At 42.0% G+C, this 9,963-nt stretch overlaps 1 pseudogene; it reads right to left on the bottom strand.

Moving 5' to 3' along the window:
- Nucleotides 1–7,508: 7,508 nt before the first annotated feature.
- On the bottom strand, nucleotides 7,509–8,108 carry LOC109556666 (large ribosomal subunit protein eL15-like; annotated as a pseudogene).
- Nucleotides 8,109–9,963: the final 1,855 nt, after the last annotated feature.

Below are 9,963 nucleotides of genomic sequence, written 5' to 3'. Positions count from 1 at the left end.
AGCTCTCAGTTGTTGAAGGAAGGAGGTGGTATCTGGTGAAGGAAGATCAGTGCTGTGTTTTGACATTTAAACCCCAGTGAGACCTATGGCAACCACAGAGGGATGGAGCACTCTGATTACTGTCTTGTCGCTGCTTTCTCGAGGCACTTACGTTACAGTGCCTCCCATACCCTTTACTATCCAGCACCCCGTTAACTGGACAGCTTCTGTTGATAAGCACTCCCCAATCACAGAAATAGCTCCATGTTAACTGAGGCTCATAAAGATGATGCACTGGCCTCATAGTATGATTCTAAAGCCACTTATGAATCATCAAGGTGTGGTGAATTATGTTCAGAAAAAATTTTATGCCCCAAATATTTTGTTATGTTCTGTATATCTTACAATAGGTAGATTATCTCAGTTGTGAGCTTTTGATTGTCAGAACATGTGATTAGTGAGAATGCTTTTTTCCCTATGCTGAATAGAAGTTACTATCTTACTGATTTGGTGATGTCATAGGTTGGTGAAAATTCAAATTGGATCACGTTCCTGAGGTCACAAATTTTAAGTTAAATGTTGTCTACAAGGTGAAACTCAGGATATAAAGGGAGAAGAGAGATTCTGCAAGTAGTTGGAATAAACAGTGGACAATTCATATTTATCTATCACCTATCTATCATTATTCACACAACCTCATTGTTAAGCATCTTGATGCTGGAGAAAGTGGAATGTAAACTGGTAACTTAAGAGGCCAGGACCAGGGGAAGAAATTTGGTTGAAGTGGTCATTTTTTTTAAGTTTATTTATTTATTTAGGTTGCGCTGGGTCTTCATTGCTGCACGTGGGCCTTCTCTAGTTGGAGCGAGTAGAGGCTACTCTTCTTGTGGTGCATGGACTCTAGGAGCACAGGCTTCAGTGGTTGCAGCACAAGGGTTCAACAGTCATGGCACATGGGCTTAGCTGCTCTATGGCATGTGGAATCTTCCCAGACCAAGGTTTCGGCCTGTGTCCTCTGCATTGGCAAGCAGATTCTTATCCACTGTACCACGGAAGAAGTCCTGAGGTGGCCATTAGTCCACATCTCAATATCCAAGTAGCCATAACACTGCTCCATAAAGAGGTCCAATTCCTGTGGCAATGGCAGCAGAAATCTCACTTAAAAGACTCTTTGGGATGCTTTGTAGTATTGTGATTATGTGCAGAAGAATGTCAGTCAAAATTTGTGGTGTGGACAGCTGGGACTCAGAGTGCAGCAGAAGTTCAGAGCCACCAACAAGAGACACAGGAATTCAGGCCAGCTGTCTATCTCAAAGGGGAGCTGTACTGCAATCAGTACACCAGAGCAGAAACTGGGCTCTAAACAGGGGTTAAGAGGGGAGAAGTTAGAGGATAAAGCTGGAGCTTAGAAGGCATGAGGGTGTCTGGGCCATCATTGGCACACAGATAGCAATTCTCAGACAGCTACACTGATTTTACTCACAAGGAAGTATCAGATTTCCTTCTACATTTGGGGGCTATGTGTACAGGCTTCTGATCTTTATACCTACAGGGAAGTCAGGGTTTTGGTTGTGAGGATGACATTGACGTTTTCCCATTGCTATTCTGCCACCTACCAACTTTCTATTCTGATAAAGTTCTCACAGAGAGAACTTTAGTTCTCTTTACTGAGGTGGATGGGCAGCCAGGTCATTATAGACATTGTCACATTTTGAGGTTCTTCAAAAGAACTTTTTCTAATGAAAAGTTTTGGCTGAAAAAAATCCATTTTGAACCTTTAGAGATGTTACAGAGGGAATGGATAGCTAGGAGATAACCTGTAATAGAACAGTTCCTGAAGGATTTTTGTTGTTGCAAATGTAAAAATACAACAAATTTAACCAAACTGGATGACTAAGATGAAAAAAATCAGTGCCTCATAGGCACTCATATCTTTGCTTCTATGTTAGAAATACCATGTTAGATCTATTCCCATGGTAGACTGACTTTCAAAATTTAAGAATTTGCTAGGATAAGGGTTTATTCTGAACATTCATCTTCATCAAGATGGGTAGTTTAAAACTTTCAATTTTGTCATGGTTTTAAAACTGTTTGTGGAAGCCTTTGTCTCTTCCCGTTGAATTGGGAGAGAAAGGAAATCTGATCTGGCTGTGGCAGAAATCACACCTTTTGACTTCTGAGACTTGAGTAGAAAAAGCCTCGTAACTCTTGGTGGTTTCTTTTGGGAGATTCTCTTTAAGACCCTTTGGCTGCCACGTAAGAAGTTCAGCTTCCCTGAGACCAGAATGTGGAGAGAGCACACAGAATAATTACATGTACAGAGAGATGCTCAAGGAGCCCCAGAAATTCCAGTCACAGCTGTTCTGAGTCTTCCTAGTCCAAGCACCAGACATGTGAATAAAGAAATATTTGGATCCACCGAAGTCACTATTCCACTGCAAACTCTCTGAAGACCTTGAGGAAGAATGGCCTCACTGTCTTAGTCCATTTGGGCTGCCTTAAAAAAAGTACCATCAACTGGGTAGTCCCCACTCCAGTACTCTTGCCTGGAAAATCCCATGGATGGAGGAGCCTGGTGGGCTGCAGTCCATGGGGTCTCTAAGAGTCAGACACGACTGAGCGACTTCACTTTCACTTTTCACTTTCATCCATTGGAGAAGGAAATGGCAACCATCTCCAGTGTTCTTGCCTGGAGAATATCCCAGGGACCAGGGAGCCTGGTAGGCTGCCCTCTATAGGGTCACACAGAGTTGGACACGACTGAAGTGACTTAGCAGCAGCAGCAGCAACTGGGTAGTCCACAAACAATACAAATATATTTTTCACAGTTCTAGAGGCTGGAAAGTCCAAGATTATTGTTCCAACAGATCCAGTGTCTGCTAAAAACACTACTTCCTCAGAGATAGTCATCTTCTCACTGTAACCTCACATAACATGATGGAAGGAGCAATGGAGCTTTCTTCAGTCTCTTTTACGAGGGCCTTAATTACATTTACGGGGGCTCCACCTTCATAACCCAATCCCCCACCCCTCCAAATGCCCCACCTTCTAATATTATCACATTGGGATTAAGGTTTCAACATATGAATTTGGGGAGTGAACACAAACATCCAGTCTATAACACTGAGCCCAGTCAATTTCCAGATTCACGAAAAAAATTGAAAGTTGTACTGTTTTATGTCATTCTTTTAGATGAGTCATCACCTGGCAATGGATAACCAGAATACAATTTTATGAACATTTCTATGGAGTCTCTGTTTTCTGATGGAGGGCAGGGGATATGGGCAGAAGTGGTAGTGAGAGGTATAGTCACTGAGTTTGGCGGGATGGCTAAATAGAATGAGGTGGAAGTTGCTCCTTATGCTTTATTGCAACAATAGTTCTGCTCTTCCTACTCACTGTGACTTCACACTGTCCCTTCAACCTTTCCCTTTCCTCCTTGTGTTCATTGCACCCCTTTGCAGAATACATATGTAGCCTCTTACAAGATTCCCTGACTTTCTTAAAGTTGGTTGAGGCCAGAGTGATATAAATATGCCCCCTCTTGTCTAGTCCTAAAAACTTTTAGTGCCTGGTCCTAAAAACTTTCTATGTGACACTTGGATACTCTCTTTCAGCAATGATCTTGGAGGCCACATGCTTCAGAAGTTGTAGGAGGACAACTCAGCCTTCATTGGTTGTGACATGAGGAAGAAATAAACTTTTATTAAACCACTGAGATGCTGAGTATCAAGGTTATTTGTTCAGTAGTCAGTGAGCATTACCTTAACTTACATAGAATCCTTTGACCTGACTTGCTTTTTGTTGGCATGGAAGGCACCTATGGGGAGAAGTCCTTTCTTTTCTTTTTTTTTTAAGAAATACTTATTTACTTTATTTGGCTGTGCCCGGTCCTAGCTGTGCCATGCAAGATCCAGTTCCCTGGCCAGGGATTGAACCTATGTCCTCTGCATTAGGAGCATGGAGTTTTAACCACTGGACTGTCAGAGAAGTCCTGGGGAGCAGTCCTTTCTGTGACTATCTCACAAAACCTCAGCACATCCTCTCATTCATTACTTCCACCAGTTTTACTGAGATATAATTAACATACAGCATTGTATTGTTAAGGTGTAGAGCATCATGATTTGAGTGCACTCACTCATTTCCAACCCTTCTGTCGGGGACATAGAAGATGCTCAAAGAGGCAGAACCCCCTTGGGACTCTGAGCTCTATTCCCTGTTATACTCACCTCAGTCTTAAAAAATCAAATGTTTCTAACTTTTGCTAAGAGAACTTGGTGGTCATGTTTCCTTGTCATTGGGGCTAACGGTTTACAGACAGGAGATCAAAATACTGTATTTCATAACTGAATTTTCTCTCCTAAAGAAATTGCATTAATAAACTTCCAAAGCAGGTGACATAATAGTAGGGGAAGAAATGTACAGAAAACTATCAATTCCTCTTACCTCCCAAGGAAGACTGAGTTTTTTTCAAAGATACTGTTTTCTGTGAGTCAAATTAAAATATATTTTTCTACAGATAAGTCAGCTTCTCCATTGAAAGCCAATTCTAGGAAGAGTGAGCCAGTCCAGCAAATGAAACAGTGGTGTAGAAAAGTTAAGCTATAATCCGGCTTTTCAGTTGAAGCATTCTCAAGAGTTGTGTATTTTCCAACCGTCCCTCTCCAGTGAAAAGGGAAAGAGGTAAAACAGTACTCTCAAATTCTCTTCTAATTCTCATAGTCATTATCTCTTTCCTGGTTGCTCTGTATTTTTCTCTCCACCACACAAACACATGAGTATTCCTGTTTCTAATCATCCAACAGCACATGAGGATAATGGCCATCTTAGACCATTGAGAGATGCTCAGAGGTGATGGGGGAGGGGAAGAGGGCTCAACTACCCTTTGCCCCAGGAGGGAGCTCTTCCGGCCAGAAGCTAATAGCCCAACACCGCCCCGCAGGTCATTTGATCCCACAGTTAAGGAAAAAAAAAAAAAATTGCTGGCACCGGAGATAAAAGGGATATAATGAAAATGTAAACGAAAAACTTTATACTAGGCATGGCCTGACAGAGGGAAGATTGATATCCCATGATGCTTTGTCTTGATGAGACAATGAAAAATAACCACCACAGCAGCTGTGTCAATATCAGACTTGGTAATGCACCACTGGCTGTGGGTTTTTATTTAATCCGCTTTGCTTTAAGATGATAACGGTTGTTACTTTTCAGTGCCTGTCTGTCAGCGCCCAGCATTGCAATATTCCTCCGCAGCTCTGCGAGCGGGTTTCATTTATTTTAAAATACCATTTCACACACTGCTGACTTTTAACAGTGTTCTGTGTGAGTTTGTGAGATTGAATAGTGACAGAAACAACACTTTTTATGAGAATACAGAATATTAAAAACGGGGCACAATATACAGATGGCAGTTTTCACTACAGCTTGTTTTTTTTCCCCCTTGCTTCTGCTACTGAGCTTTCCCACTGAATGCATTTGTAGTAACACCATAAATGTCACTTTCACTGACTGCCTTTTGGCATTTTATTTAAATGGAATTCAACTCCGGCTTGCTCCTGCCACTGTTGCCGCCGCTGTTACCAACTTGTTTCAGGGTGGCCCCGTTTTACAGAAGCGTGCCATTGGCTTCATTCCTCGGGGTCCCAGACTGGGAAATACGGGAATAACTGTTCAAACCCTAATGGTTAGGAGCCTAGATCTAAAGATTCCAAAAGAAAGACTTCACTAGCAGAGATTACTGTATACAGACGGGTTTGACCTTTGCAGCAACCATTTAGTAAAAAGTACTTTTGAACTCTGAGAATACTTCTGACTGGGACATAAAGTACTTCCCTGTTGTGGGGAAAAGCCAACATACACCAACTGTCTTCGGTTGAATGCCACAGGAGAACAGAGAGACAGGCTCTGAGTGACGTATCTAGGTCTTGCGTCTATCAGTGCTGACTAGCAACACTTCGGTTGGGACGTTTACCTGGGCCCTAGGTTCTCTCCACCGATCCTTATCTTGGCAGATACACGCTTATGCTGCTGGGTCTCTAGACGTTTACCAGGGGTGGCATTTTGCTGCCAACACGATGTTGACATGTGCAAATTCCCCTTTCTCTCTTGCATGAAACATTGGTTTCTCCATCAATTCCAGACTCAAAGTAGAATAGACAGTGGTGATGAAGCCTTTTTTCCTGGGAGAACCTGCAACTTGGGGAAAGCTGGTTTCTTGTCTAGGCCAAATGAGGCTAGAAATGATCTGCTTAATCCAGCCATATAAATGCATTCACATCTCTCAGGCTCAGGCCTGACTCAGAGGCCTAAGAGATTTCCAGCTGAGAGCTCAAATTTTCAGAAAATTGGAAATCTTTACAGAAAAAAAAAAAAAAAAATTAAGCAGAAAATGCAATTGAAAGCCTCAGTCCTGACCTGGAGACCGGTCTTCATGGACTTCTTGTACAATATCCCTTAGATACAGGTAGAGATGAGTAGGTCCAAAAGCATTTTTGAAAACCTGACTAGTTTGTGAAGACATTTGAAAGTCTGTCTTGTCTGTCTCAATCTCTTTTTGTCCTTTTTTAAAAAATTAATTAATTAGACTGCATTGGGTTTTAGTTGTGGCGTGCAAACAGTTGTGGCATGTGGAATCTAGTTCCCTGATCAGGGGTCAAACCCAGGCCCCCTGCATTGGGAGCATGAAATCTTAGCCGCTGGATCACCAGGGAAGTCCCTCTTTTAGTCTTTTTAATTAGAAAAGTTGGGAGAGTTAGGAATGGAAGACTGGAGAGATCCCCATAAAATGAACTTTGGAATCTCTTTATTATGAACTGGTCACACTTCAATTAGCTTCCCTAAGGCTTTCAGAAGTGCCAAAGGAAAGGCAACAGGGCAACAAATTTGGCCACAAAAATATTTAAATGAAGTTGGGCAATGAAACTATTTAAGACTCCTGAAATAAAGGAGGAAAGAAAGAGAAAGGAGAAGTGGAGCCCAAGCAAGGACATTTTATACTATGCATGCATTTTAGGTAATACCAGCACAGGAGTCTGTCTCTTCAAATGCACTCCCTATCTGAGTGACTCTAAACAGTGTTTTTAAGTCAAAAAATCTTGTGTGTTATTCTAAACTTCTCCTTGTTTGGCAACCCTCTCCTCCGATCAGTCACTAATTTCTGACAGATCTTACTATGACTTAAATGCATCTATTTCTCTTCATCCTCGCTTCCACCACATTAATTTGTATCATTGTTGATAAATCACTCGTCTCCTTGTCCTCTTTTCTCCTTAAATCCATCTGTAATAAATGTTGCTGGAGTAATATTCTAAAACAACGATCTGCTGGTGACACTTCAACCTTCAAAACCTATGCACCATTTCTCACTGAGGTGACCTCACAAAAGAAGTTTTCTGAGTGCTTGAGCTCACTACCACCTCTGTCTTTTACTTACTGTAAGCATCTCTCATTTGACTTGGCTTGTGTTTGTTGCCTTTTTTTGAATGTCCTAAACAGTTTATTAGGTAAGAATTTTATAAACATTACTTATATTAGCAGTAGCAGTGGAGCTCGGGCTGGAGAGTATTACGTTGTCTCCAGGCTGTCCAGGAAGAACCACCAGTTTTGTGCAGGGACAAGTGACCCTTTCCAACACCAGGGCTCTTTCTGCCTGGTGATGTCAGCCTATGCTTGTGGACTGGTTTGGTGATCCACGGGGTGTCAGGGTTTCTGATGACAACTTTATGGAGTGGATCAATGGGAATAACCTCGAAGATTCATACACAGAATCATCCCTAACACAGGAAGATCCCACAGGCCCTGCAGTGGCATCCAGCTTGCTCCTTGGCAACAGACTGAAGGCTTTGAGCAAATTTGAGCTGGTTGACCCCATGGTGGACAGGCTTGCATAGGTGGCACCCTTAGAAACTGAGCATTTGCAGCCACCATGGTGCACAGGAATCCAATATATGACATGACCTTGCTTGGCCTTGTATCTCAGCCTGTGTGCCTGTTGCCTGGGTGGGGTTCGGGGGCTGGGGGCAATGCAGTGCAGGATGGAGAGCTGGCAGTACTGCCAGCAACGTACCCTGAGGGCACCATGTCCACTGCTTCTTCCTCCCTAGTTCCTGGAGGTGTCTGTAAGTGTCCATCTGAGCTCACCTGATGGCTGCCGCCACATGGAAAGGCCATCGCCCTTTTAAAATCTCTCTTGCATATGTCTTTTCTCCTGTCTTAGAATGTAAGGGATCACATTTATGTTCTTTGGTGTCATCAACAGCAGCTAGTTGGCTGTTAGATGCAGTGCCATAACCCCACTAAATGGTAAATATTCATAGGGTTTGCTGAATATTTGTATCTGTCTAATGTGGAGCAGAGTTCCTGACCCAGTTATCAAGGATACAGCTTTTTGAAACTTAAGGCACTAGCTATGATGCAGAAGTAAAGCATCTCTCCGTTATGGATGGTCACCAGAATGATCTGCAACCAAACTTAGTGGGGAAAAGTCCCTGTATGAGAGTGGAGATCCCAGGGTTTGCCTAGAAAATCTTGGGTTAGAGATGGTATTTCTACTTCTAAATCCTTCTACTCAACTACACTGACTCTTTAATTTTTTTGGACATGATTAGAATTGAGGCTAGTAATTCTTCTCTAGGTCTATTGACACATTTCTCCTACCATCTTAACTAGTGAGTCAGCAAAATAGCTCTCTCTCCTGGGAAGGCAAAGTTACTCTTAGAAAGCTGGGAAAATCTCATCCCTCATTATTTTTTCCCCCACTTGTTCTTTATATTTTAGGTTTTGTCATTGAATGTGTGTAATTTATTTAGACTGACAAGTTCATTTTTTAAATGGGAATACCTGTTATTTTAAAATTTCTGTGGATTTTGGCAGAGCCTTTTTGCCTTTTGTGATTTCTAGAAGCTCTCTTCGTAGTCTGTCTTCTCTCTGCCTGTGTTTTTTGTCTGTATTTTGCAGCCTCTATACACCTCACAAACATATATGACTTTTTCTTTGTGGGGGTGGGGGGAGCGGGTATGTCTCATAGTAATAGTCTTTAAAGATACTATCCCTTTACATGATGTCCACTTAGGATCAAAAGGGGAAAAAAAAATATTGGGGAGAGGAAAAATCGGCTAAAACAAGTTTACCTAAACAAAAATGCAGCCCAAATGCCTTTTCCTTTAGCTTCTATAAGAAATCTAAAACTAGAAGCTGAAAAAGGTCACAAAAGCAAAGTGTCTTCCAGGATGAGCCAGTGGGTCTTTCAGGAAGAGACACTAATTGTATTCTTCTCTAGCCAGCTTCGACCTGCTTGACTGGCAGGAAGTCCAAGCTCTCTGTGACCCGAGAAGCAGCACCACGGTAAGGTTTTGTCACAAGCAGAGCTATGAGTCAGCTCTTTCTCCAGAGACTTCCTACCAAGAAGTGTTTCATTTTCAAGAGAAAGAGAAAAAATATCCCCCCTCCCTTATACCACCATCCTCCATGAGTAAAATAGTTTCTAAATTTCCAGGGCTTAAAATCAGAACTAATTTGAAAAAAAATGTTTAGAGGCCTTTCAACCCCTAAACACACAAGATACAGACTTTAATTTTTTTTTTTTTTACCCCAGAGTTTTGCCCTCTGTTAATTCAAGGCGACAAGAACTGGTAGCGTCTCATTCCCACTCCATCTTCCCATCCCATTTCCCACTCCAGACTCCAGAGTGAAGTTTCTGAGTCTCTAGCCACATTATATTTCCTAAAACTTATAATTCACTTAAACTAGCACTCTTTGGTATTATGGGTGACTGTATACTTCTTGTCATTTTGCTATCTCCGTAGAGGACTTTGATATCTGGCTAAAGCCTTCCTGGTTACCCCACAAGACACCTAAAATATTGGAGAGATTCAGTGTCTTTGTTGACATCACATCCAGTGCCCCAATATAATTCCTTGCCATGTTTGATTTTAGTGTTCCTTACATCTGTTCCCCTTCAGCACCCCTGTAATCTTCTGTTTTCTG

Source organism: Bos indicus, chromosome 3 (assembly GCF_029378745.1).
Source record: "Bos indicus isolate NIAB-ARS_2022 breed Sahiwal x Tharparkar chromosome 3, NIAB-ARS_B.indTharparkar_mat_pri_1.0, whole genome shotgun sequence".
NCBI lineage: Eukaryota > Metazoa > Chordata > Mammalia > Artiodactyla > Bovidae > Bos > Bos indicus.
Note: the sequence above shows the minus strand (reverse complement) of the source record. Positions and strands in the feature narration are given on the sequence as shown.